At 44.5% G+C, this 27,187-nt stretch overlaps 1 pseudogene; it reads left to right on the forward strand.

Moving 5' to 3' along the window:
- Nucleotides 1-560: 560 nt before the first annotated feature.
- Nucleotides 561-27,187, forward strand: part of LOC125726468 (intersectin-2-like) — a 71,999-nt pseudogene continuing 45,372 nt past the window's right edge.

The following is a 27,187-nucleotide window of genomic DNA, read 5'->3' on the forward strand; positions in this document are numbered from 1 at the left end:
ATGAGGGGAATCCATCGTTTTGCTGGGGGACTTCAACGCTCATGTGGGCAACGACAGTGTGGCCTGAAGGGGAGGGTGATTGGGAGGAACGGACTCCCTGATCGGAACCTTGTTGGTGTTCAGTTGTTGGACTTCTGTGTAATGCATGGTTTTTCCATAACGGACACCATGTTCAAGCATAAGGGTGTCCATAAGTGGACATGGTATGAACATGCGCGGGGCTACAGGTCGATGATCGATTTTATAATCGTTTCATCTGAACTTAGGACTTCTGTATTGGACACTCAGGTGAAGAGAGGGGCAGAGCTGTCAACTGATCACCATCTGGTAGTGAGTTGGCTCAAGTTGTAGGGGAGGACAGTCAGACCTGGTAGGCCCAAGCATACAGAAAGAGTCTGCTGGGAACGTATGGCTCCTGTACGCCAGATCTTTAGCTCGCATCTCCGGCAGAACTCCAACTGGATGCTGGGGGAGGTTGGGAACATTGAGTCTGAATGGACACTGTTCTGCACCTCCATTGTGAAAGCAGCCATATGGAGCTGTGGCTAGCAGGGTTGTCGATGCCAGTCGTGGCGGAAACCTCGTACCCGATGCTGGATACCAGAGGTGAGGGGGACTGTCAAGCTGAAGAAGGCCTACTGGGAATTAATAGCCTGGGGGTCTCCGGAGGCAGCTGACAGGTTCTGGCAAACCATCCGGAATATCAGAAAGGGGAGGCAGCTCCTGGTTCCTACTGTTTACATTGGAGAGGGGGTGCTGTTGACCTCACCTGGGGACATCACCCACAGGTGGAAGGAATACTCTGAGGACCTCATGAACCCTGCCTCGGATACATCTATGAGCACTGCCTTTGAGACATCTGAGGACACGAGGCCCGAGGGGGCTGGAGTGGACTTGCCCATCACTGGGGCTGGGGTGGGCAGGGTGGTTGAAGAGCTCTGTGGTGGCCGGACCCCAGGGGTGGAAGAGATTTGCCCAGAGTTCCTAAAGGCTCTGGATGTTGTGGGGTTGTCATGGCTGACATGCCTTCTCAACAGCGCGTGGAGGTCAGAGACAGTGCCGCTGGATTAGCAGACCAGCATGGTGGTCCCCTTATTTAAGAATGGAAACCTGATTGTATGTTCCAACTATAAGGGTATTACACTTTTCAGTCTTCCTGGGAAAGCTTGGCAGGCCGAGGCATCACAGCAGCAGAGAAAAGATGAGATGAGATGATTTTACACACAGCTGCTCTTATATATAGCAGCAGCAACAACATTCTGACAAACATGGCAGGGAAACCTGGGGTAGTTACGCAATAGATGATAAAGCACACGCGGTTAAAATAAAACAATTCACATAAATCAACACAGTAAAGTTGGTTTTATGTTGTTTATGTTGGCTGGATATTTGCTTTTGCCATCTCTATACTTTAGAAACAACATGTGATGCCACCAGTCCCTTAGATACAGATGCTACTATGCAGCATTTTCCACGGAACCGGCAAACCAGCATTACAAGTACAGCCTTTTGCTAGGGACCGTCTACAAAGTGCATTCATTACAAATGAGGGAACCAAGCATCGATACTGGAGCACATCTGCTATGATTTTCTAACAGTCAAATCTGCTCATCAGAAGAAATCATAAAAACGATGCAATAATTTCACATATATAATATGTAATAAGATATAATTGCACTTTTTATTCATCAGAATTTAATCCATTGCATGTTATAAACCCTATAATTGTCTCTTTTTTACATTTCAAACTGATATTCTGATGGGTGGGTGAAGTAACAATGACATTACTTTAACAGTATGCAAACCATTACAGGTGTGTTGTGCATCTCATCAAAATGCATTGTGTAAGCCACTGACTTTGTGTCACTCCAAAATTATAACACTTTAGTAATCAAACCACCTGAGATTTCTGAATTTTTCAGTCACCTATGTGAAGCCAACCCCTATGTCTATAAGCTCCAGAGCTCAAAGTCTTGGCTAGAAACATTTTTAATGTGTTGATTTCCATTTTCTCAGCAGCTCTGAGAATAGGTTTTTGAAACGTGTATTTTTAAAGTTGATTTAAATAAAAATAGAAGAATGCCATACTGAATTGTCTCAGATTATTTGTTCTGAGTTTGTGTTGGATGAAAACATTTGCAGCACTTTGGGGTAAATGTTTTTTAGATAGGTGAAATACTTTAAAAGGCATTTCAGACTTGATATGAAAAATGGCTGAGAGGCCTTAGACTCCAGAGGGTTAACGAGCAATGCCTGGTGCTCATTTAGTCTTACCTCTCATTCCTGCCCCGTGTTAATCGCTCCCATCGCTCTGCAGTGTTCCGCAGGTCTGTCATTGATGTTGGTGGCTGCTTCAGTTAGTCTGTTTGAGACTCATTGCAGTCCTCTTTGTTTTATGCTTTTGTATTTATCCTTTATAAAGCCCCTTTTGTTTGGGACCTTGGCTGCTCCCACTTGCTCCATTTCTGCCCATATGACACATTTTGTGCTTGAGAGTTCAACAGCTAATGATGAAGTCACTGTGTGATATTACTTAGAATTCAGTTTATTTGGTGGTAAATCAATTACTGCAGGAAGGAAGAGTGAATTAACGTTGCATAACTGATGGTCTAGTGAGTGTGAAGTAATCACATGAAGTCCTGGTGGTTTCATCATTGGTTCATGTTGAGCAACAGGAATTCGTGTATTAAATAATGAGTAACTAGTTTTAGCATTACTTAAATAAGCAGTATTCATCTAGCTATCCAATTAGATATTGATACACATGGACATTTGCTTTGCAGGGACTGCCATGTTATTCAGTGTAAAAATAATCACCATCAGTCATTTTTATATGTCTGGGGTTGATCCTAATTAACTTCTCCCTGCTCACAAATCCAGTTTCTTCAGCTAGTGCAAGGCAGGTCATTCCAGTTCCTCAGTATGTCTTGTACTATGCATATCTCAATGCAGTCCTCATTTCCTCCAGCATCACTGGTCTGCCCAGTCATCCATTAACTATCGAACAAGAGACTGAAAGACGGGAGGCACTAAATACTCATTTACATGCGCATTTACTTGTAACTGCTTATCACTTCTCCCCAAAACAGTTGGTGCTTATTGTGCATCTACATTTGGTAGTGTCCATTCAAAGTTTTCTAAATATTGCGATCAGCATGTGCCTGAGTGTGTCGTTACTGGATTGTAATTGTCCGTTGACTATTGACATGACCTGCAATGTGTCTCTGACCACAGAGTATGTGATGGGGAGGCATCCATGTCCTTCTGGAGACTGCATTTTACGCTTTCCGGAAAGCCTGCTTGGACTGTGCTGCCCATCTAGAGGAGCAGCAGCAGTGGTCCAGAGCCTCAAGACTGAATTAGGAAATCTACTACGGCCTCAGACTGTGTCAGTGAAGGACTTGGAGATTCTGAGAGTGCTGCTGGACATTATCCCGGTGTTTTATAGTTCTGAAAGACTCTCGGTAAATGAAGGACATGGGACTTTTGTATCCTCAAGATGCCTTCTTTCTTCCAATAAAAATGCTTTTCATTGCTGCAGCGTCTGCCAGTGTCTGACAGAGGGAAGGGGGAAGTGTGCAAGCTGGCCTCTTTCTCTAATCACTGTGTCTGAAACTTTTCTTGAAGTGGATGAGCAGCTTCCCTCCAAAAAATTAAGCTGTCTGACATCCAGACTGAAATCAACAGTTTGCAGGTGGTACTGGCCGTTGGTTCGGGGTCATCCAGGCTAACTCTGAAGTATGCGGTAACGCCATACAATTTTTTAAATTGACATGTCTTTGCATAAAACTTCTGGAGGGGGGGGGGACCTTACCATACATCAAATTGACATTATGTCTCTGCATAAATAAGAAAAGTTACACATACAAGAAATCGGTGGAAAACTACACGTGTGTGTGCATGTGTATGTGAGCTGAAAATTGCTCTCCTGGTATACTTTTCCCTGCTCTTTCAGAATCTGGCAAGACTTGAAAATGTCATATTTGACCCTGGGATTTTATATTGAAGGAGTTGAGTCATATTTTCAGCATTTATAGTTCAGATATGCTTCTTTCAACTGGTATAACGGGTTTCATTCCCGTCACTAACTATCTACAGTCAACCATGACCCCGAAGTAGGGGGTCCTGTGGGGGATTTCTCACCTGCGACCATTTTCAGATGGCAATATGTCAAAGAATAAATGGTTATTTTAGAATGAATTTGCATCTGCTTACAGTATCTTCCTCAAATAACAAAACTATAGAAGAATATTGGATGTAGGTGTGGTGGTGACCCCACAGCAAGTGAACCAAAAACTGATGTTTGCAGGTCCATAATTTTGAAGTGCTTCCCCAGAGCTGAAAGAGCAGGGAAAACTATACCAGGAGAGCAATTTTCAGCTCTCTAGCATGCTTAGAAGCGAAGGTATGGTCTCCTGAAAACCCTTACAAATTATATGCATGATTCATAAGTGCAAAAAAGGGGCGTGGCACCCAACTTTGAAAGGGCCGTAACTTTGGACTGCATCAGAATTTTTCAATAAAACTTGGGGAATTTTCATTGTTCTCTATAAGGATCAACATATCAAGTTATCAAAATCAGGAATGATGCCCATGGAGCCCCTGCTTGATTTGGCATGGACTGACCCTCCTGTCAGGTGCCTGTCATGGTAATCACAGACTTACCTCTTCCAGCGACAAACTTCCTCGTCTTCCCTTCAATGCCCATACATACAAGAAAATCGCGCATAGGAGAAAATGGGGGGGGGGAAATTCAGCAGCGGTCTTCCTTGGATGTGGTAGCCGTTTCTCAGGCTCCCTGTCCAGAATTGAGCCCTGATTCCCCATGTACAGTGCATGTTTGTGTAATGTTGCTGCTATTTTCCCTGATGGCATTGCTTTGACCTCTGTGATGCTTTTTTTTTTTGTTCATTTCTATAGAATGAAAGCACAGTTCTTTGAGCACAAGTTGTTTTGTGATTAAGCTAAAATAAAGGGAAATGCAGATCTGCTCAAGGTGTGACGTCTGGCTTTCGCAGCGTGTTGTGGGATGGGTAGCTGTCTGTGTACCACAGAGGTGTGAAACTGCCATCAAACAAAAGCCCTGGCAGCAACAGGAGGACAGAAACGACCTATAATGATCATAATATTTTGTTGCATTACTCATAATCATAATCAGTTATTTTAAAGGTTATTTTTCCCAGCACCTGGCCGTTGCTTAACAAAATGTTACTTTGCTGCAGTTTCCTCAACTGCTTTTTTATGACCCTGAGTAGGACTAAATTGTATGTGGCCCGATGTCTCTAGGAATATTATTGTACGTTTCCTACCTTCACCGGGCATAAACCGTTGGAAAGGCAAAGTGATTCAAAGATATTACAAGGCATTAAACACTACTAAAAAATGAGCATACCTGTGTTTTTATAGAAAGGTGTAACTTTATTGCACATTCATAAACATAAAACAGGGCAAACTGGGGTGCAGGGTTTCACAGGCAGGAGAGCTCCAACCCCTCTCCCCTGAATGATGTCCTCTGCACCCCATAATCAAAGTTCCTCCCCAACATTTATTTTTCTTGTTTTATTTTTATCATGTCCTGTCCCTCTGGTGTGCTGTACAACCTTGGCCGGAGGTTAGCTTTTTTTCCGGAAGTGGTTAACCAGCCGGCCAAAGGTCTGTATGCCTGGGTGACAGGCACACTCAGGGGAATGAGCATCCACACACATGTGGATGCCCTGGCTGTTCCTGAAAAAAAACATGTAGCCGGATTCTTCTTCCTTTGTGCTCTCATGAATCCGCTGGCCCTCAGTGGCTGTGACTACCGGCCCGTGGTGGTCACATACCACCTCACCAGCCTGGAACTGCCAGGTGGCGCAGACTCCCTTCCCCGCAATGTCCACCGCAAGTCCCTTCCACTTCTGCTTGTGGATGAGCTCCTGGATGTGGCTGGAATCAATGGCGGTGTCCACCGAACCCACTGGTCTCCAGTCCTTGAGGACGCTGGCTGCGCTTTGGAATGTTGCTTCTCCAGCCTTGGTTCCTGATCCAAGCGTCGACCCGGGACTCGGTGGGCTGCTGTCTGCCAAAGTGTACTGTCAAGAACAAAGCAAATTGTTGTTAGGAAGACTATGTAGATAGGATTGCTTATCAGTAAAGTGCTTTAAAAATTAGTGCTACAAACAATACTCACAGAGGACATGCTGGACACGCATCCTCATCTTCAGCCAGCACTCAGAGCTGTCGCTGAAACTGGCCCGACCTGTGTCCCTACAGTCTTGTCTGGGATGTCGCCATCCAGGGTCACGGGGTGGATTCAAAGGAGCTGATGGAATGCTGCCTGGACATCATCTGCTGGTTGGACGCCAGGGCAGCATCCCATGCGGCGCCATGGGCAGAACAGCTGGATCCTTCCTCTGTGGAGTCGGCGCTGGGATTAAAAAAAACACACAAAGTTTTACGGTTATTGTTCAGTGGTGAGGGCTTTGGTTTTGTGTCTTGATGTTGGTAAGTGTGTTGACAAACGGAAAACATGCCTACCTTGAGTCACCTGCCAGCTTCTTCAGCAGCTTATTGGCCAGCACCACATTCCATGACTTTTATCCGGTAGTGCTTGTCAGCCGTTGCAGTGGAATGCGTGAGGTAATCGGCTACCAAGGACGACTTCTGGTCACTCAAGTCCTTGGTGGCCGTCTCAAAGATGCGCCGGGCCGTTTGGCTGGTGACTGGATCCAGCTTGTATCTAAAATACAAAACGAATAAGATTTATTAATACATCTCGCACAACACATGACAACATGTATCTAGAACAAATTATAGGGGAATGAATCATGATTAGCTCACTTTTGGTGCAGCCGGTTCAGGTCTCCTCCCAGGTCATCAGTCGTCGTCCCGGTTCTCTTGGAGCTCAGAAGCTGTAGCCCTTCCCATGTGAAGATGTCAAACTACTGTTGACAGAGGAAGAGATTTAATTTCTGCTTTTGAAATAAATGACAATAAATCTTTTCAAGCTTGATATGCTTACTGCCTCCTCCTCAGAGGACAATGCAAATGTGGCCACTCGCCGTGCCGACATCTTGTTCCTTCACCTCAATCACCGCATGGTCGGATTCGGTCCTGCTCCTGGACCTGCACAAGACAATGATGTCCCACTGATTAATAAGCGAATTGGCAAAAAGGAAAAGTGAAGACAAAAAGAATACAATACTTGCGGTCATGTGCTCCATCATGCCTGGTCGCTGTAGATGCTTCAGAATGACCGTGACCTCCAGGTAGTAGAGGACAAGAGAGATGTTGGGTGATACATTGGGCGGAGCTTAATTTGGTTCTGCTTCTGATGTCATAAGCGGGAGGGGGCGTATCCCTTATTCTGATTGGTCGAGGGGTTATGTCCATATATGGTATACATGCTTATGCCACGTGTTGCGCCATATGGTTTGGGAGGTAAGGGTTGCCATTAAACTTTAATAGAATAAAAATACATTAGATGTGTTTTAATTATAGTTTTTAAGGAATAATGAAACGTATAGCAGGATTAATGCAAGCTAAGATGCACGTCTAGCAGGGGGGGTCCGTCTGGCCATAGCCACGTGTTAGTAGGCACAAGCGCCACGGTGTATTTTTTGAAAGAAAAGCAGGCGGGATTTAAACAAGTACAAACATGCCCAAAAGAATCAGAAGAGCAAATGCTGAATTTAAACAAGCACAAGAGCGATATTATGTGGTACCTTGGGCGGAGCTTAATTTTGCTCCGCTTCTGACGTCATAAGTGGGAGGGGGGCGTATCCTTTATTCTGATTGGTCGATGGCTTATCTCTATACACCATACATGCTTATGCCACGTGTTGCCGATAGGGGGCCATTTGGATTGGGATATTGCCGTTAAACTTGTAATGTATTTTTATTCTATTAATGTATTTTATTGTGTTTTTTTAAATTACGTTTTTAAAGAATAATAAAACATCGAGCAGGATGATGGCAAGTTAGCGCATACACGTTAAGCGGGGGGTCCGTCCACCTCGTAGCCGCGTGTTGGTAAGCGCCACGGCGTATTTTAAGAAGAAAGCACCAAAAGAAGAAAAACTTTAGTGTTATTTTAAAATAAAAGCAGGGTGATTTTAAACAAACATGCCCGAAAGAAGCAGAAGAACAAATTTAAACAAGCGCAAGCGAAGTCAATAAACATACCGCACGTCGTTTTAAAAGAAGAGAGCACACGTTACATTTAACCACCACGAAAGACTTTAGTGATATTTACCAGGTTGGAGAAAGCATGTAAGCGGCAAAATTTTAGAAATATGACGAAACGAACCCGGAGCTCCGTCACATGCGGCTTGTCTGTTTGAACAACGCAGGGCGGAATGGCCGATCGCTAGTCCGGCGCATGCGCACCCACGCCAACACCCCTTTCAAAATGGCGACGCCGGCGGAGCGCCTGTTTTAGCAAATAAAACCCCTATAACCGTAATGTTTTTAAGGAATGAAGCACTTTTCTGCCAATGTGAATAATAAAGTAAAGCGCTCTGAGCATTTTCGACAACAATAATCAAAGAACGCGGTTAATTCTTGTTTAAACGAGCGCATGCGCATAGATCCACACAGCATTTCCTTTATTGAGCCAGCTCCTTGCGTCAAGCAACTGTCAAATGGCGAACAATTGTCGCTGGACCAAGAATTCATGCATCTACCTTTGCAATGCAACTACCTTTTTTTTCGGGTCGACAGGCAATACTTGGCAATGCCGTTAGGCAGGGGTTAGCTCATCAGAACAGCAGGATGTTGTGTAGGAACGGCTGAAATTTAGGCAGCAACAAATTCTTTCGTTATAGCGTTATTTTAAATTTGTATGGGTGTGATATGCCATTTATGCAATGAGGTGGAATTAAACAACAGGGTATCCGACTGGTTCCACAAACAGCCGTATCACTAATGTGTTAAACAAAGAATAAAAAACCATTAATTACACATGCTTACGTATAAAATATATAAAAGTTTAAGGACTAAAGCACTCGACAAACAGCCGCAACACTAAACAAGGTGTAAAAACCGATCATTACCACAAATTATAATATTTAAGTATAAAAATAAATAAGTTGAGGACTAAAGCACTCGACAAACTACCCCGTAATAAATTAATGAATAAAATTATTTCAATGTGGCTAAAGTAGACGTACGCGATTATTTAATAGGGGTGCAAAAGCGCATTTTAAAACTGGTAATAACTCGAACGGCGGTAAAGACGGGTCGCTAGCGCCACCCTGTGTCCACAGCATGTGGCCCCCACAGCGAGGAAGGGGGCGGTCCAGCCCCAACCCCTCCCCCCAAAAAAAAAAAAAAAAAAAAAAAGTTTCCCCTATATTAAGGGCGACGTTGTCGACCAAAAATACAGAAGAACTTGAAACGCTATCGATGATCAGCTCACTACGACAAAGATGGAAATGACAAACTGGAGGTATGTTAAATTTCTTTCGTCCATACTTTAAAATTGTTTGAATTGTCACTATTGTGAAAACATTTGCGATTACTTTTGACCAAGAATTTTCCACGGTGTCAAGCCCGAGTAAGCCCCGTGAAGTAGAGGATTGGAATAGCGGTAAGTTAATATCAATGATAAGCAAATCAATGGATTTACTGTTTTTAAAATTGTGGAAAGACTGAAAGTTTATGTTCACTGTCGCAGATAAGGACGCCGACCTGTTAAGCACGCCGACGGTTATTTTCAGAGATAATCGGGAAGGGAATGTCCACGGACAACATAAGCGGAAAAGAACGGATAGTTTTAACGGTACGTGGAACAATACCTGCATCGTGGATTTTTCTGTATGAAATGCTTAAAGACTGATTTTGTCCTTCTCCCCCCAAGACACTGCCGATGATGAATTGTTGATCGCTGAGGCTGAAAAAATTGAAGCGGGTCTAGCGACGGCCGAAACCTCAACCGACGGCGCACAGAGCGAACCTGAAGAACAGTTGGAATCTACGCCGCCGGGTACTCCTACTACAGGGGTCGTGACACCGGACCAAGGGGGCCCAGCAAGCGGTGATCCAGCGACCACATCCCGGGCCTTATCGGGACCCCTGCAGAGGACGCAAGATTGGGATATTGACCAATTAACACCTTGGCAGTGGCCGGTTGCGAGCGCCCTGGACGGCGCTGTATCCCGGGCCGAGAGGCTGAAGGGGCTCAAGGTAGCTTTTTTCCTTTTTCAGGATCAAATGAGAACGTGTGCAAATTAAGAGTAACACAATAAAAACTAGTAATAATTTCTTCTGTGTTCTAAAAAGTTACTGATATCTAGTTGGATGGCTAGATGAACACCACATCAGTTCCCAAACTTCTCCTCAGGGGCACCTCAGCCGTTCCATGATTTTGCTAAATTTCCACCAACAGCTCAATTAAATTATTAAATATATTGGTTAAAAAAGTCAGTGCGAGATTGACTAGCTGTATGAGGTCTGCTAGTGGCCAAGTCAAAAAATACATGGCTGCACTGGACGGTCGCTGCAAATACTAGGATGATTTTAGCAGAGGTTCTGAAATGGCGAAGATGACACACTTTCAGAGTGAAAAGGATTATAAAGGTTAAAAAGCAGAGATTTCACCTTTTTGCCAGGAGAACCAGCAACATGTCACAGTGACACTGAGGAGTCACTATAAACCCAAAACCCTGGATAGAGGGACTGAGTGAATGAGGAGGTGAATCTGTGCAGGGGGGTCAGTCCATCAGAGAAGACTCTGTAGAAGGACAGAGCACCAGCCCCCCAGTCCAGATACACTCCTACTCTGCGGGAGCCTGAGGGCCGTATGGGTATGAGAGTCTCTTTATTATTGTGCCAGACAGAGTAACTGTCAGTATAACAGCACAGAATCCATGACTTGTCATTGTATCCAAGGAGACAGTCCCTCCCTCCTTTCCTCCTGATGACTCCTTTATAAGTCACTCCTATCCAGGCTTCATATCCATCCCACTCAGCCTCCCAGTAACAGCGGCCAGTCAGACTCTCTCTGCACAGAACTTGGGGGCGGCTGTCAAATCTCTCTGGATGATCAGGATATGGCTGCCGCTCTGCCCCCTCTGTCACCTTCCTGTTCCCCCCTGACAGAGACAGGCGTCTGTTTGCTGTGTTGGGGTCCAGTCTGTAGGCAGGAGGAAGAATTATTAATCCCATCAGGCCGCCTGTTTCTGTACGATATAAAAACAGCACAGCTTCCCCTAACGAAGCGGGAACTGAAGCTTATGAAACAGCTCAGGAAATGTCGGAGGGAAGCGAGCTAAACTAACAGCTTAATTAGTGAAATTACGGGGAAGTAAAATTACAAAGCAGCGATATTCATCAGACATATTCATCACAAGCATATTTACCACAAAACGGCACCAGAGATCAATACTAAAGTCAGTGTCTTTCCTTCTAACTGCTAATTCCGGCGAGTGCGGCATGAAAATGGCCATCAATAACAGAATATTTAAGTAATATTATTACATATTTAAAGTGACATTTAATAAAAGTTTGGACCTGGATTCTGATACAAAAGCTGTTTCCGGCGCCGGAGTTGCGCTCCATGAGGATTCAGTATTTACAGCGATTAGTCACAGCAAAGCCGGTCTGAATGCATTTCAAATGCATCGGCTTATTTCCATGAAGCATATGTCATACTGTATCTACTGATCCGGGAGAAACGCTGCAGTGTGGAGCGGGGCGGAATAGGTGCCGCGCAAAGCCGGCAAACTAATGATAATACCGTCTACAAACCATCAAAAAAAGCGGATTAAACTACACAGTGAGACGTGCATCATGAAAAACAGAAAGGTTCTCATTACCTCATTAAACAGAAAAATATTGCTCAGAAAAACGGGATTATTATTTTATTAATTCGAAAAAACAGACTTGATTTTTTTCCCAGATGAATGCAATACGCTTCCATAGCGAACCGCTTACCACGCGCGTGACTCTAGATACGGCGCCGCTACCGCGAGGCGTGAGCCCCGCATCTCGCGCACGTGGCCGCTCTAATCTGTTAACATGGGCGCCGAAATGAAATTTGATATTTTCCGCCGCACATGATGCACATCCAGTGTGTCCTGGGCGCTAATTTCTTTTAGCACCGTGGATCAGGAGAACTTTTTAATATTCATGAGTGAAGCCCTACACGATTGGCTGGCTGATTAATATTTATGAGAGGGGCACTACCTCATTGGCCAGTTAACATCGACTTGTGCTGCCTGTTTCTTCTACCTAAAGCAGGGGTGTCCAAATCCAGTCCTGGGGGGCCGGTGCCCTGTGTAGCTCAGCTCTTTCCCTGTTCCACCATAAATAATTCAGCTCAAGAGCTGTGTGGTTATTAGCACAAGGAGATGAATCAGGTGTGTTAAATGAGGGGAAACCCAAAAATGTGCAGGACTCTGGCCCTCCAGGACTGGATTTGGGCTCCCCTGGTTTAAGGCATTCAGTGACCAATCAGTAATATTCTCTCATGAATATTAATGAGTGTTACAGAACCACCCTGTAAAAATGCAAATTCACATTTCGCACATTTGCACGGAAAAGATGGCGGCAGGTGCAGTATTTATCAGAACAGTTTTGGTCACGTTGGAAAAAGGAGTATCTGTCTAACATCGCAACAAGACAGAAATGGCACTCTCCAAGGAGAAACTTGAAGGTTGGAGATGTTGTGATGGAGAAAATGGATGACTTGCCACGCAATGAATGGAGATTAGCACGTGTAATGGACACAACAACTGACAAAGATGGACTTGTAAGAAAGGTAAAGCTTCGTTTTGGAGAAAGGAAGATGGACAAAGGACAATGTTACAGTAAACCTTCTGTAGTGGAACGCCCAGTGCAGAAACTGGTTTTGCTATTGGAGACTGTTTAATTACATTCTGAAGTTTAAGGTTTATTCTGTCATGTAAACTGTGTTTTCATACAATGTAATGTTTACAGGTCAACGGTTACAGGTCATTTCTTCATTAGGAAATCATTATCACTCCGTTTGGTTCCCATTTGAGCTCTAATGATTTGGTGGGAGTTTAAATGACCGTATTAATATTTCGTTTATTCCATTTATTAGTTACAAATGTTATTCCTTGTTTAACTGTATAAGACGAGTGATGCCTTTTATTGTGAAAGAACGGCTTTTATTTTGAAGGAACATAGAACAACAAGCTGCCGTAAACCAGTGTTGCAAACCGCACAGTAGCGGGAAAACTTCATGGAAGTCGAAGCAAGGTGTGTTCCGTGAAAAAGGAATAGTTATATTACGATTCTTTTTTGGTTAATTTCTTAAATACCAGTGATGGTTTTAGCTCCTGGTTGATGAGGAACAAGGTGGGTTTTGAAGGTTGATTTGTAAATGTATATATGTTTAATATTTCTGTTGTAAGGTGTTTTGCCGAGTAAAATGGACTACGTTTTTGCTCACTACAAGGTGCTAAAGAGCACGGATAAATTAAGCGTGTTAAAGGGTTATAATTTACAAGCTGCTTTGTTTTATTTGTCATGTAAGGTCACGGACAATTTGATAATGATTTACTTTAGTTTATTTCGTGATTCAAAGGTGTTTAAAAGCAAGTGTGACGGTGCGTCACGACGTAACGTGGCTGCGTATAGCAGGGCAGTGGAGTTGGCGGGAGAGAGAGGGGGAAAGGAGGTTTTTTTTTGGTTCGTTCGGGTGATGTAGAGTAAGTAGGGAGAATTCCTTAATGTAGTCACACAGGACCAGATTAGTCTGAAGGCAGGTTCGAGCCACGTTGGTGCTCCGGAGAAGGGAAATTGCTGTGTGTTACCAGAACGACAGAGGAGAGCTGCTCCCGGTGCCGCGCAGTGGGAACCGGAGCTTGGAGGAATCGCGGTAGCTTCCCTGCTATACAGAGACGACTCATCAGCTCCAGTACCAAGGACGACGCAGGTGATATTTAATAAAGTTTATTTCGGCGAATGTACATCAGGGTGATCAGCAACTTGGCCAAGAAGTAGAAGACTTCTGCTAACGTGACGGACACTAAGCGGAGTTTTAAAAGATCGCTGCTGCACACCCCATTTTCTGCGCACGCTACCACCTGGCAGGGCAGGCCCGCTATGTTCTAACTGCATGCCCGGATGCCTGATTTCTCTGGCGGTCATTTTTGGAAGTAAATGTACTGAACAGACTTTCGCATGGGAGTGTTGATGTTATCGGACGGATTATTACAATGTGCCGGTGGTATAAAGTGCTAAATGAATAAGGTTCATTTCTGTTATGAGGTTGTTGTGCATGTTTAATATGAATGTGTCCTGTTGTAAGGTTACTACGAACGTGTTATATGAAGGGTAAAAAATATCCCGTCGGAGGTAAACGGGAGTTCTTGCTTGAAGCCTCCACCGTTAGACACTGAGCGCTCAGTAGGGTGACTGGGGCTGGGGTTTCATTAATAGAGGGGAGTCAGGTGGTTGGTGAAACTCAATTTGGTAATTGCAGTCCTTTGTTTTATGTGAGCTTTGGTTCTTTCCATCTAATAATTTAGTAATCTTACAGAGAATAAACTGCCTATGTGTTCAATTTACCCTATCCTGGTGTACAGTGGTTACCCTGCTTCTATTATTTAGGCTCTCTCCGGAGTAGGGGCGTCTCACCTGCTACTGCTGGGTACTTCGGTCGGGGGGTGGGGGTACGGTGTGGGTACTTAAACATCACGCTATCCCCAACAGTACTACACTCCAGGTTGGCACCGTGACGCTGATAGGGAAGTGCTGGAGCCTTAGCCGATCTGCTCACGTAGTGCATGTAGCAGACTAGGGAGGCGATTGGTGAGGGTACAGGGACCTACATCCTGCTGTACCTTCTCCGTTTGGAGGATTGGGCAGCCTAGACCTCTACTACGCAGGCTGTGGCCCAGTCTGTTACATGTTGTTAAAATGGTTTAATTGAATATACGTGTAAAAGATAATCCATGTAGAAAACGTTAACAAAAGGATATTAGAACTTAAAGGAAAGAATTCATTTATGTTTTGGAATAAGGAAAGGTGTTAAAGGTAACTTGCTGTCTGAGCTACTAATGGTGATTATTTTCTGTACACTTTATAGCTCTTACGGTGAGTTCACAAGGCAAGGTTAAATAAAGGATTGTGAACCATCAGTTTGAGAGACCATCATTTCAACCGGGGACGCTACATTCTGTACTTTGCCTATTTTGACGCTAGTTTCATCACCTGATTCTACTCATCAACTCTGATCTGAGGAACTTTGTTTCTAGTGTCGACGACATTCCTAGGGTGAGTTACGCCCACTTCCGGTTTTGTTGCTAATATGCTAACATGATTGTAGTTTTTTTTTCGGTACATTGCCTATTTTGACGCTAATTTCTTCACTCGATTCTACTCATCAAGCCGGATCTGAGTAACTTTGTTTCTAATCTCTAGGGTATTCCTAGGCTGTGAGATGCCGACTTCTGGTTTTGATGCTAATATGCTAGCATGATTGTAGTTTTTTGTACATTGCCTGTTTTGATGCTAGTTTTATGTCTTTACTCTACTCATCAACTCTCATCTGAGGAACTTTGTTTCTAGTGTCGACGACATTCCTAGGGTGAGTTACGCCCACTTCCGGTTTTGTTGCTAATATGCTAGCATGATTGTAGTTTTTTTGTGCATTGCCTGTTTTGATGCTAGTTTAATGTCTTTACTCTACTCATCAACTCTCATCTGAGGAACTTTGTTTCTAGTCTCGACGACATTCCTAGGGTGAGTTACGCCCACTTCTGGTTTTGATGCTAATATGCTAACATGATTGTAGTTTTTTCTGTACATAGCCTGTTTTGACGCTAGTTTTATTTCTTTACTCTACTTATTAAGATGGATCTGAGGATCTTTGTTTCTAATCTCTAGGGCATTCCTAGGCTGGTGAGATGCCGACTTCTGGTTGTGATGCTAATATGTTAACATGATTGTAGTTTTTTGTACATTTTGATGCTAGTTTTATGTCTTTTCTCATCATGTCTAATCTGAGGAACTTTGTTTCTAGTCTCTACGAGATTCCTAGGCGGAGATACGCCCACACATCTGGTTTTGATGCTAATATGCTAACATGCTAAGTTTTGAGATTACTCCATATTCTGAATCTGGGTGTTGCTATACGCCTAGATCAAACCTTTCAGCCTGATCTGAGCATGCCAAGGCATTTTACATGCTAACAGGCTAGCATGCTAACTTTTGAAATAATTAAAATGCTTGTAGCTTTTTTATACAGTGCCTATTTTGACGCTAGTTTCATCACCTGATTCTACTCAACTCTGATCTGAGGAACTTTGTTTCTAGTGTCGACGACATTCCTAGGCGGAGATACGCCCACTTCCGGTTATCTCACTGCTGATTTCCTGGAGCTGCTAGATTCCCTCAACCTACAACAACATGTTGATGTCCCCACACATTCCAGGGTTCACACACTTGACTTGGTCATTTCAAACTTCGCCCCCATCAGTAATCTACAGGTATATGATCTTGGTATCTCGGACCATAAAGTAGTGTCAATGGAGCTGGCCTTTCTCTCCGCCCCATATCAAACCAAAACGTCAGATCCATTTCAGAAATCTGAAGACCATCAATGCAGATGCCCTGGCCCTGGACCTTAAATTTCTCTCCTCTGAACCTGTCAGCAGTGCAACAGCAGAGGTGCAACATGCACATCAATTTCTTCAGACAAAATGTTGATAATATCCGTTCATACCTCTCCATCACGAATATCTTGCCTCCTCCAACTGTCGACCTACTACCTGAGAAGGTCCAGCCACTTTGCTCCTTCTCTGCTACCACACGGGAAGAGGTGGAGAACGTCATCAGGAAAATGAAACCATCTACCAGTTCCCTGGACCCTTTCCCTTCAGCCCTGCTAAAGGTCAACATCTCTGCCGTCTCTCCACTCATCACCAGGATCATAAACCAATCCCTCCTGACTGGCCATATTCCTTCTACTTTAAAAACTGCTGTCATCAGACCTCTATTGAAAAAACCCACCATGGACTCTGAAGTTCTCTCTAACTATGGGCCCATCTCCAATCTTCCATGCCTCTCTAAAGTTCTGGAAAAAAAACAGTTGCAGCACAACTTCATGATCACCTCAAACTGAATAACCTGTTTGAAAAATTTCAGTCCGGTTTCCGCCCTGGCCATAGCACAGAAACAGCCCTGGTCAAGGTCACCAATGATCTTCTGATGACTGCAGATACTGGTTCCCCTTCTATACTCATCCTCCTTGACCTGACAGCTGCTTTTGACACAATAGACCATAACATCCTCTTTCACCGCCTGCAATGCACCATGGGACTCTCAGGAACTGTTCATAACTGGTTCACGTCATACCTAACTGGCAGAACCGAACATGTCACCCTTAGCAGCGCAAAATCTCACATCCACAACGTCACCTGTGGTGTCCCACAGGGCTCTGTGCTTGGCCTCACTTGACACCAAGTCAAGTGTGTGACCCCTGGAATGTGTGGGGACATCAACATGTTGTTGTTGTAGGTTGAGGGAATCTAGCAGCTCCAGGAAATCAGCAGTGAGATAACCGGAAGTGGTCTTTACTCTACTCATCAACTCTGATCTGAGGAACTTTGTTTCTAGTGTCGACGACATTCCTAGGGTGAGTTACGCCCACTTCCGGTTTTGTTGCTAATATGCTAACATGATTGTAGTTTTTTTTTCGGTACATTGCCTATTTTGACGCTAATTTCTTCACTCGATTCTACTCATCAAGCCGGATCTGAGTAACTTTGTTTCTAATCTCTAGGGTATTCCTAGGCTGTGAGATGCCGACTTCTGGTTTTGATGCTAATATGCTAGCATGATTGTAGTTTTTTGTACATTGCCTGTTTTGATGCTAGTTTTATGTCTTTACTCTACTTATTAAGATGGATCTGAGGATCTTTGTTTCTAATCTCTAGGGCATTCCTAGGCTGGTGAGATGCCGACTTCTGGTTGTGATGCTAATATGTTAACATGATTGTAGTTTTTTGTACATTTTGATGCTAGTTTTATGTCTTTTCTCATCATGTCTAATCTGAGGAACTTTGTTTCTAGTCTCTACGAGATTCCTAGGCGGAGATACGCCCACACATCTGGTTTTGATGCTAATATGCTAACATGCTAAGTTTTGAGATTACTCCATATTCTGAATCTGGGTGTTGCTATACGCCTAGATCAAACCTTTCAGCCTGATCTGAGCATGCCAAGGCATTTTACATGCTAACAGGCTAGCATGCTAACTTTTGAAATAATTAAAATGCTTGTAGCTTTTTTATACAGTGCCTATTTTGACGCTAGTTTCATCACCTGATTCTACTCAACTCTGATCTGAGGAACTTTGTTTCTAGTGTCGACGACATTAAACAGCCATAAACGCTTTTCCTTTAATGATCTGAATGTGGGTGTTGCAGTCATAACAGTAAGTAATTCACAGAGATGTGTAAGGAGTAGATTATTCAGATGCCACCTCTGCACTTGACAGGTTCCCCAGCGAACCCAGTTAGCACCTTTTAATGACAATTAAACACAGCATGTTATTTGTAATAAGCTTGTTCAGGGATTCGTCAGGCATGTTCGTAATAATAGGAAAGCAGTTCACATTAATTACAGACTTTTGCATCACTGGTAAAAGGCTCAGGGCTCCGGCTGTTGATTTAATTACTCCAGTAATTAAATGAGTCACAGCTCACAAGTGACATTGCAGGCTGTGTTCGACGGGAGCTAGATTATGAAACATTTTGTACGTTAATGGTGGTTTCTTGGTGGGAACCCCCCCTCCCCCCCCCACAGTTTTCAGGTCGTTCAGCTTGAAGCTCATATTCCCCTCGCCATTTTTCTACCTTGCAGGTGTGCAGGTCAGGAACGTTCTGGCCTCATCCCAGCTCATTCAGACTCAGCTAGCCACTGTTTGGTGAGTGTCCACTGAATTCTTCACGGCCGCAGTGGTGCGCTTGGTTTATTTGCCCCTCTTAAATTACGTAGCTCAATCCTTTCAGCATCCACTCTATGCGGGCAGTGTGTGGCTCCACAGGTGAGGACCATATGTCTGTAACCTCAAGGTCGACAGTTCAAGTCCCCGGATTGGCAGTGATTTCTCTGCTGGTCCCCTGAACAACCTCTAATTGCTCCAATTGACCCTGCGCTGATTTCAGAAGCCATCATGATATTTCCAGGGCTGGTTGCTTTTCTTAAGTGGTCTGTTCCTGTTAGCACGCGTCAGGCAGCTGGTGCGACGGCTCGAGGCAGGAGGTCTGTACTTCTGAGTTGTGACTCATGGGATCCTACTGATAGGAAGCGTGTCGCAGGTTTTTAATGTGCTGCAATAATCACTGCTTTAAAAAAAAATAAAAAAATTTAAAGGCATTTTGTTTTTTATATGTCTGTCTCTCAAAATACTGCTAAAAAATATATTGTTAGGTGAGAATACATTTTATTATTACAGCTCACCTAACAAACTTCATAGCCTAGCCTAGCATACCTTAAACATGCTTGGAACACTTGCATTAGCCTACAGTTGGACAAAACTCAGGGTAAGTTGTCATTTTTTTGTAGGTTAGTTTGGTTTTTAAATTGGACCCCTCATGGTCTGGGTGAAGTTATGCTGGTCTTCGCCATCTGTGCACCCGGTTCGATTACTGACCTTCCCACATGTTCTCCCAAGGAACCTGGCAGATGTGGACAAGGACGGCCAGCTGACAGGGGAGGAGTTCATCCTGGCTATGCACCTGGTGGACATGGCGAAGGCCGGACAGCCGCTGCCCCTCACGCTTCCCGGGGACCTGGTGCCCCCCTCCGTCAGGTAGACAGCCGCCGCCGGTGGCCAATCGGTGAACCCGGCAGAGCAGTAAATAGAGCTCTGGAAAAAAATTGAGACCACTCTATACTGGAAAAAAAATCTGCTTGTTTAAAGCTGGTTTTGCTGGCAGAAAGGTACGCTGAGCGTCAGGTTGCTTCCAGGTTCTAAGTACGCAAGTGTACAAGAATATGGTGAAACGGGAGACACTGAGAAAGGCCAGAAAGCAGCCAGGTAAAGGGTGGAAACGACTTCCCAATGCTTGAGATGCCCGTTCACTTATCCGACAGTGCCTCATGAATCATGACCTCAAGTGACCTGTACTTGGTGGAAACGTTAAGTGCAGGTGTGAGGTGCACTGCTAGGACAGTTCATAACAGGCTCATAGAAGCAGGGCTGAAGTCCCATAAAGCAAGGAAGAAGCCCTTCATTAATGAGAAGCAGGAAAGAACCAGGCTGCAGTTTGCAAAAGAAAAAAAAACATTATTCACAGATCCATACCCATAAAGGAGAACTGAGTGAAACAAAAATTGGTGCTATGGTCTCTAACTTTTTTCCATAGTTATATGTAATGAATGGGGAAAGGCGGGGGGGTTGAATATGCTGTGTCAGGCTGGACATTGACCCATCTGGAATCACAGGCTAGGAGGCTTTGTTACAGAAAGGGAGAGTGTCCCCATACACTGAGATACTTCGACTGAGCCCAGCTAAGGGACTCCTGATGAGTGAGCACGGGAAGCTGTATGGTGGTTGTTCCTGTGTAGCCTGACTCAGAGTCTCAGGTTCTAGCACCTTCTACCTACACGGAGGCATGTTGTATTTTGCAGAACGGGGAAGCAGGGGGAATTGCTTCCTTTGAATCGCACCATCGTCCCTGAAGAAATTCAAGTTGAACCACCCCAGAAGACAAAGAGTAATGGTAGCATTAGTAGAACGGACAGACGGATTTACACACACACACACACACACACACACACACACACAAAGACAGGCACCTTCAGCTAGTGAATGTTTTTGGTGACACAAGTGTGTATTAGTGATGTGCCGTTCTTAGTATCTTTACAAAGAATCACCTGATTCACATTGAATTGCAGGAGGTCAAAGGTCACTGCCCCTATTGCCATGGTTACCACGTGTGCGTGTGCATGGCCCTCCTTGCAGTTTCGTTCGAGGACAAGCTAAAGGAGAACTTCCAGCGGGGAAACGCTGAGCTGGAGAGGCGGCGGCAGGTCTTACAGGAGCAGGAGCGGCGCGAGCAAGAGAGGCGGGCCCAGAAGGCCCGGGAGGAGCAGGAGCGGCGTGAGCAGGAGGCGCGGGAGCAGGAGAGGAGGCGGCAACAGGAGCAGGAGCGGCGGCTGGAGAGGCAACGCGAGCTGGAATGGCAGAAGGAGGAAGAGCGCTTAAAGGAGCTGGAACGCAAGGAGGTCAGTCTTTCTAGTATGGAATGCTAGCATTGTACTTGGGGTTAGGCAGTCGCTCTTTGGTCATTGGTCCAGTCCCAGCCAATCACATTTGGGTTTAGCAAATTAATGTTGTTGGCGATTCACCAGCACTGTTGCCTCATACCTTTCAGAGCTGGGGGTTGGAATCCCACCTCCACTCTTTGAGAGTTTCCATGTTCTCCCAGTGTTGTGTGGCCTTCCTCCAAAAACATGCCCTTAGGTGGTCTGGTGCCTTTAAATTCTCTGCAGTGCGAGGTTCTAGTGTAAGTGCATGTTTTGTGCCCTGCGATGGGCTGACATCCCGTCCAGGGTGTACCCCCCCAGCCTGGTGCCCTGTGCTGTCCTGGATAGACTCCAGGCCCCCCTGTGATAATTGGCTGGAAGTTAATAAAACTTCATTATTGTAACCCTGTGTTGGGCAAATACAGCATTATAACTAATTAAACTAGTTTACTGGTGAAACTCCGTTTATGTACATCTCTGAATGGCTGGGAAGGTTTGACAGCATGTATTTGGTTATTGGTTTAGCTTGTGTGTGAACGTGTGCGACCTGTGATTAGCGCGTGTGTGTGTGTGTGTGTGTGTGTGTGTTTGGTCGTGATCATGTGTGTGTCCCTGCAGGCTGCTAAGCAGGAGCTGGAGCGTCAGAGGAAGATGGAGTGGGAGCGGAGGAGGCGACAGGAGCTGCTGAATCAGAGGAACCAAGAACAAGAGGACATCATCAAGCTTAAGGCCAAGAAGAGGAGCTTGGAGCTGGAGCTGGAGGCTGTGGTGAGGACCAGGCCGTCCTGCACCTGTTTGCCCCGACCGACTGCATTCCCCTTCAGGAACGAGGAACAGCCAGCTGTTGAAATCGCACTATCAGAGACGCACGTTTTCCTTTCAGATGTCAATGGTACACATGCTTGTGTCCACAGCGACAATATTCCCGCCCTCAGGACTCATAAGACCACTGTTTAATTTCAGAGAGACAAGCACAAGCAGATCTCTGACCGACTCAGGGACGTCCAGAGCAAGAGGAGCATCCAGAAGGGAGAGCTGGAACTGATCAGTCAGAAGCAGGACAGCTGCCTGCTGGAGGTCAACGCCCTGCAGCGGCAGCTTGAGGTCTGCGGCCTTCCTCCGCTGCCGTCCAAGATCCCAGCAGCTATGGGACGAGCACCAGCTGCAACACTGATAAATAGATTCAACACGGTTCTTTTTCCATGTGATCTGGCGTTATGTCTGCTGTGCCACTCCTGTCTGATTAGCAGTCTTCAGATTTTGGCAACCAAGGGAGAGACTGTTCTTCACACCTTTCCTGGAGAATGTGCAGTTTTTTTGGGGGGGAATTTACTATAAAAGCAATAGATAGATAGGGTGAAGTTTCCAGGGAGGGTTTATTTCAGGATTCTCCAGCTTTCTGAGGGAGTTTGGCCTGTTTTTGTGCAGGAGGGGCAGAGGAAACATTCTCAGCTGATTGTGGAGCAGCAGAGATGCAAGGAGATCCTATGCAACATGGGGCTGAACAGTAGGTCTGGTGAGTCTGATCTCCCTGCTTCTCCCTGCGTTACCTGGCGCCCCCCCCCCCCCCCTGCAGTCATTCTTGAAGTACTTAAATGTCATGGTGGCACATGGGTGGTACATGCTTCTTGTGCTTCTAAAATGTAGGTGTACACTACCAGACAAAAGTTTGGATGCACCCACTTGTAATACATCTTTATATTTTAGCTACATTATTCACCTTAGAGTAAAAGGCTTGGAGGCAGTCGACAGTTTTGCTTCGATGACAGCAATGCAGAATCTTGGCGTTCTTTCAGCCAGCTTTCAGATGTAACCCCCCCTGGAAGGCTTTTCCAGCAGTACAGGAGTTTCCAGAAGTTCTGGGCACAAGTCGGCTACCAACTCATCTCGGCTCTGTAGGGTTTGGGTGGAGTGGGGGATTGTGGGGGCCAGGTTATCTGTCACAGCCCTCCCTCTCACATGTCAACAAGAAAATACTTACCATATAACCTCGAGGTGCACTTAGGGTTGTTAATGTAAGGGCCCCCTGCTGATACAGCGCGTTGCTGCACCCTCCACACGAACCACCTCAGTGATGAGAACCTGAGTGTAGTCGTGCAGCGGGTGACACCTCAGCATCACACTAGTCCGAATGGAATGGAACAGTGTACATTTTTTTCCGGTGGCTGGAGTGCCAACCCTGCCACCAACCCCCTTGCAGTTTTCCCTGCAAGTTGGAGGACTTCCTTGCAGGGCTTAGATGTAGATTGTCAGTCCCAGGATGAAGCAATTGCAGGTGAAGGGTCTTGCTTAGAGGTAGTGTTTCTGTATACAGGTCCGACACTTTCCTCCGTAAAGAGGGGCGTGACTGAGAAGGACATCGTCTGTCGGAAACTCAAGGAGCAGCTGGATGTGCTGGAGAAGGATACCGTGGCAAAACTGTCGGAGATGGACCAGTACAACGTGGACATCAAGGTGAGGAGGCATTACTGGTGGTAGAAAGGCATCAATGTTGTGGCTTGCCTCTAGTTAGCCCAGTGTGCTGTACAGGGGCCAGTAGCATTTGTAAATAGAATAAAGTGGAGAAGTGAAGCCTCAAAATTGGCAGGAGGTGGGACTTATCGATTGCCCAGTTTACTAAACTAACTAGTGATGGACAAAAATGATGCCCCATGAGCCATTTGCTGTATTTGCTGATTTGATTGCATTCAATTCATAATTGGGCTCAAAGCGCTGCCCCAAAGCGCTGCCCCAAAGCGCTGCCCCACAGCGCTGCCCCACAGCGCTGCCCCACAGCGCTGCCCCACAGCGCTGCCCCACAGCGCTGCCCCACAGCGCTGCCCCACAGCGCTGCCCCACAGCGCTGCCCCACAGCGCTGCCCCACAGCGCTGCCCCACAGCGCTGCCCCACAGCGCTGCCCCAAAGCATGCCAAGAGCACCATCTAGTGGGCTCAAAAAATACAACAAATGGTTCTTGAGGCAAAAACTCAAGAACATTAAATGTTTTGATTTAATAAATATTTAAAATTAATAAATATTTCAAAAATACTTCAATATTTAAAATGGTTCATGATTTTCAGGAGCGGTACAGTGGTTAGCATTTCTTTGGGTCCCAGGTTCGAGTCTCCGCATGGGTCACATGTGTGCGGAGTTTGCATGTTCTCCCCATGTCGTCGTGAGGTTTCCTCTGGGTACTTTGGTTTCCCCCCACATTCCAAAGACATGCTGAGGCTAATTGGACTTGCTAAATTGCCCGTAGGAGAGCATGTGCGAGTGAATGGTGTGTGAGTGTGCCCTGCGATGGGCTGGCCCCCCATCCTGGGTTGATTGATGGATGATTTTCAGGTCACACTGCCCCCTCAGAGCCCACCAATCAGTGACTGTCTCATAGTGTGATGTAATACACAATGTCCGCACCACCCACTTTTCAGTGAGCAGTAAAAACACACCAGCTTGTCTCAGCGGACAGCGGCTCTTATCAGATAAGGGGAAAAGGACGAGATATCAAAAGTAAAAATAAATATATCACATTTGGTTAACATCAAATGAAAACAGCCCTGCAATAATATATTGGATTCTAGGATATCACCTATTAAAAGGGTGAATCTATTCTAGCAGACCATAAAAATCCAATTATGAACAGTGAAAATGGGCATAATAGGTCCCTATAAACGACAGGTTTCTGTCCATGGTGCTGAAAACCAGGATTGGCAGAATTCACATTACAGCGATTCCCCACTATATCGCGGATTTTCCTCCGACGCCTCACAATTCTCTGCGTATCCCGTACATTGTTTGTGGTCCGATTGTTTTCGTTTTGTTCTAAGCCCTACGATGGAAGACGTTGACCATTCAGGAGAAGGTAAAACTTCTGGATGTGCTTCGGGAAGGAAAGCGTTATGCGGACGGCGTTCGCCATTATGGTTTGAATGAATCAACAGTACGCTACATGAAGAAGGATGAAAAGAATGTGTAAGAGCCATATATGTTTTTATTTTTATATATTCCATTACATATATAGAGAGAAAGTTGTGTGTGTGTATACATATTAAAAATTATTATTTTATTATTATTATTATTATTATTATTATGTTACTCATATCCTTAGCCCGACATTTAACATAGCCCGATATATGTGTTTTAATGAGTTTACATATGTTTAAAGCATGTGGGAGGGGTATTTTAAGGCTTAAACTTAAAAAAAAAATTATATGATCCTTCTGTATCGTGGATTTTCACCTATCGCTGATGGGTCTGGAACGCATCTACTGCGATAGGCGGAGGATCAAATTTACCTTCATGTGGAGTCTTGGCTTTTCACAATGTTTCATTCCTGCTTATAGCTAAGGTTTTTTTTAGCCGTCGTCACTCTAAGGTTGCCCATTAATGGTTTGGAATTGGGAATGTAAAGCTGTTTTGTTAGCATGTCTGCCTTACAATTCCTTTACTGTAAGTCAAGGCCTGCTGGAACTCAATACTGCTTCATGGCGCTTGTATTTACTCTTTATTTTTTATTACATTATGTTTGAGACTAACCCCTTTATCTACCTCTCCATTCCTCCTGTTGAGCTCCATACAGAACTAGTGGAGAAAAGGGGTGCTTGGAGGGGAGACGATATCTCTGGATGCCCACTTAAGAAATATCTGCGTTACCTTCCAATACACCTTCCAAACTTAAGTGGATTGAACATGGGTGCTGTTGAATTAATAAAAAAAATGCACTGTATTAAAATTATTTTGTTTATATAACATAAAATTGAACTATAAACATGAAATTTAAATCTGTTGAGTTTATATATTGACAAAATAATAATTCAGAATTTTTAACCCTCATTGAACAAAATTAAACCTAATATGGACAAATGGAAAGCATTGAAATTATCCTTATGGGGGGAAGGTTAATGTTACTAAAATGGTTGTGGTGCCTCAAGTTAATTATCTCTCTATGATGCTTCCATTTAATATTCCGGAAAGGATATTTGAACAGTACGAGAGTATAGTAAAAGATTTTTGTTGGGAAAGAATAAACCTAGGATTAAAATTACTTCGCCCAGAGACAAGGGAGGTCTAGGATTGCCAGATGTTAGATTATATAGCATGTCATTTGAAATAGCCAAACTCTACTATCACTGGAAGAATGTGAATTCTGATGTGGACTGGATAGCTATCGAGAGCAATTTGGCTTCACTATTTCAACCTCTGCACATTCTGTCACAATGGGGGGACAATATAAGAAACACAAACCCGATAATATCTTTTTCGAGAAATATATGGATCAAAATACATAAGAAGCTTAAAGTATCACATGACATGCAGCCATATTCCTCAATTTGGCACAATCCTCAAATACAAATAGTAAAAAGTATGGAAACAATGGCAACCCAAAGGGGTGAAAACTCTCTGGGATTTATTCGTAAATGGGATGTTTATGTCATAATCAGACTTAAAGAGTAAGTATGATGTAGGAGGAGGAGGGAGTTTTTGGAAGTTTTTGCAACTGAGGCATTGAGTCACGAGTGTTAAAATGCAGAAGATGAATGGTCAAGAATACTTTCTAGAGTGGGGAAATATTTTAGGGAAGTAAAAGGTAAATTTATTCAGTATAAAATTATACACAGATAGTACTGGACACTAGTTAGACTAAATAGAACTGGACTAATTAATACTGATCAGTGTTGGAATTTTAGAAGGCAGGTGGGGGTTTATTTACACATGCTGTGGCAGTGCTCTCAGGTATATCCATTTTGGGGTAGAGTTCTTGGTCTCCTGGACAAATGGCTAGGCTTTACTTTACCCCGCAAACCCGACTCTCTCTGCTAGGAGATAGAGTGGAATTGCCAAAGGTGAATAATAAACAGTTTAAGGCTGTGATGGTGGGACTCAACTGCCATGAGGGTAATATTAAGGCATTTGAAATCCTCAACAATCCCCAATATAAAGGAATGGACCGATGAGATGATTAAGGCAGTCTTTCTCATGATGGTGGGTAAATCTGGGGTG

Source organism: Brienomyrus brachyistius, unplaced genomic scaffold (genome assembly GCF_023856365.1).
Source record: "Brienomyrus brachyistius isolate T26 unplaced genomic scaffold, BBRACH_0.4 scaffold72, whole genome shotgun sequence".
Lineage (NCBI taxonomy): Eukaryota > Metazoa > Chordata > Actinopteri > Osteoglossiformes > Mormyridae > Brienomyrus > Brienomyrus brachyistius.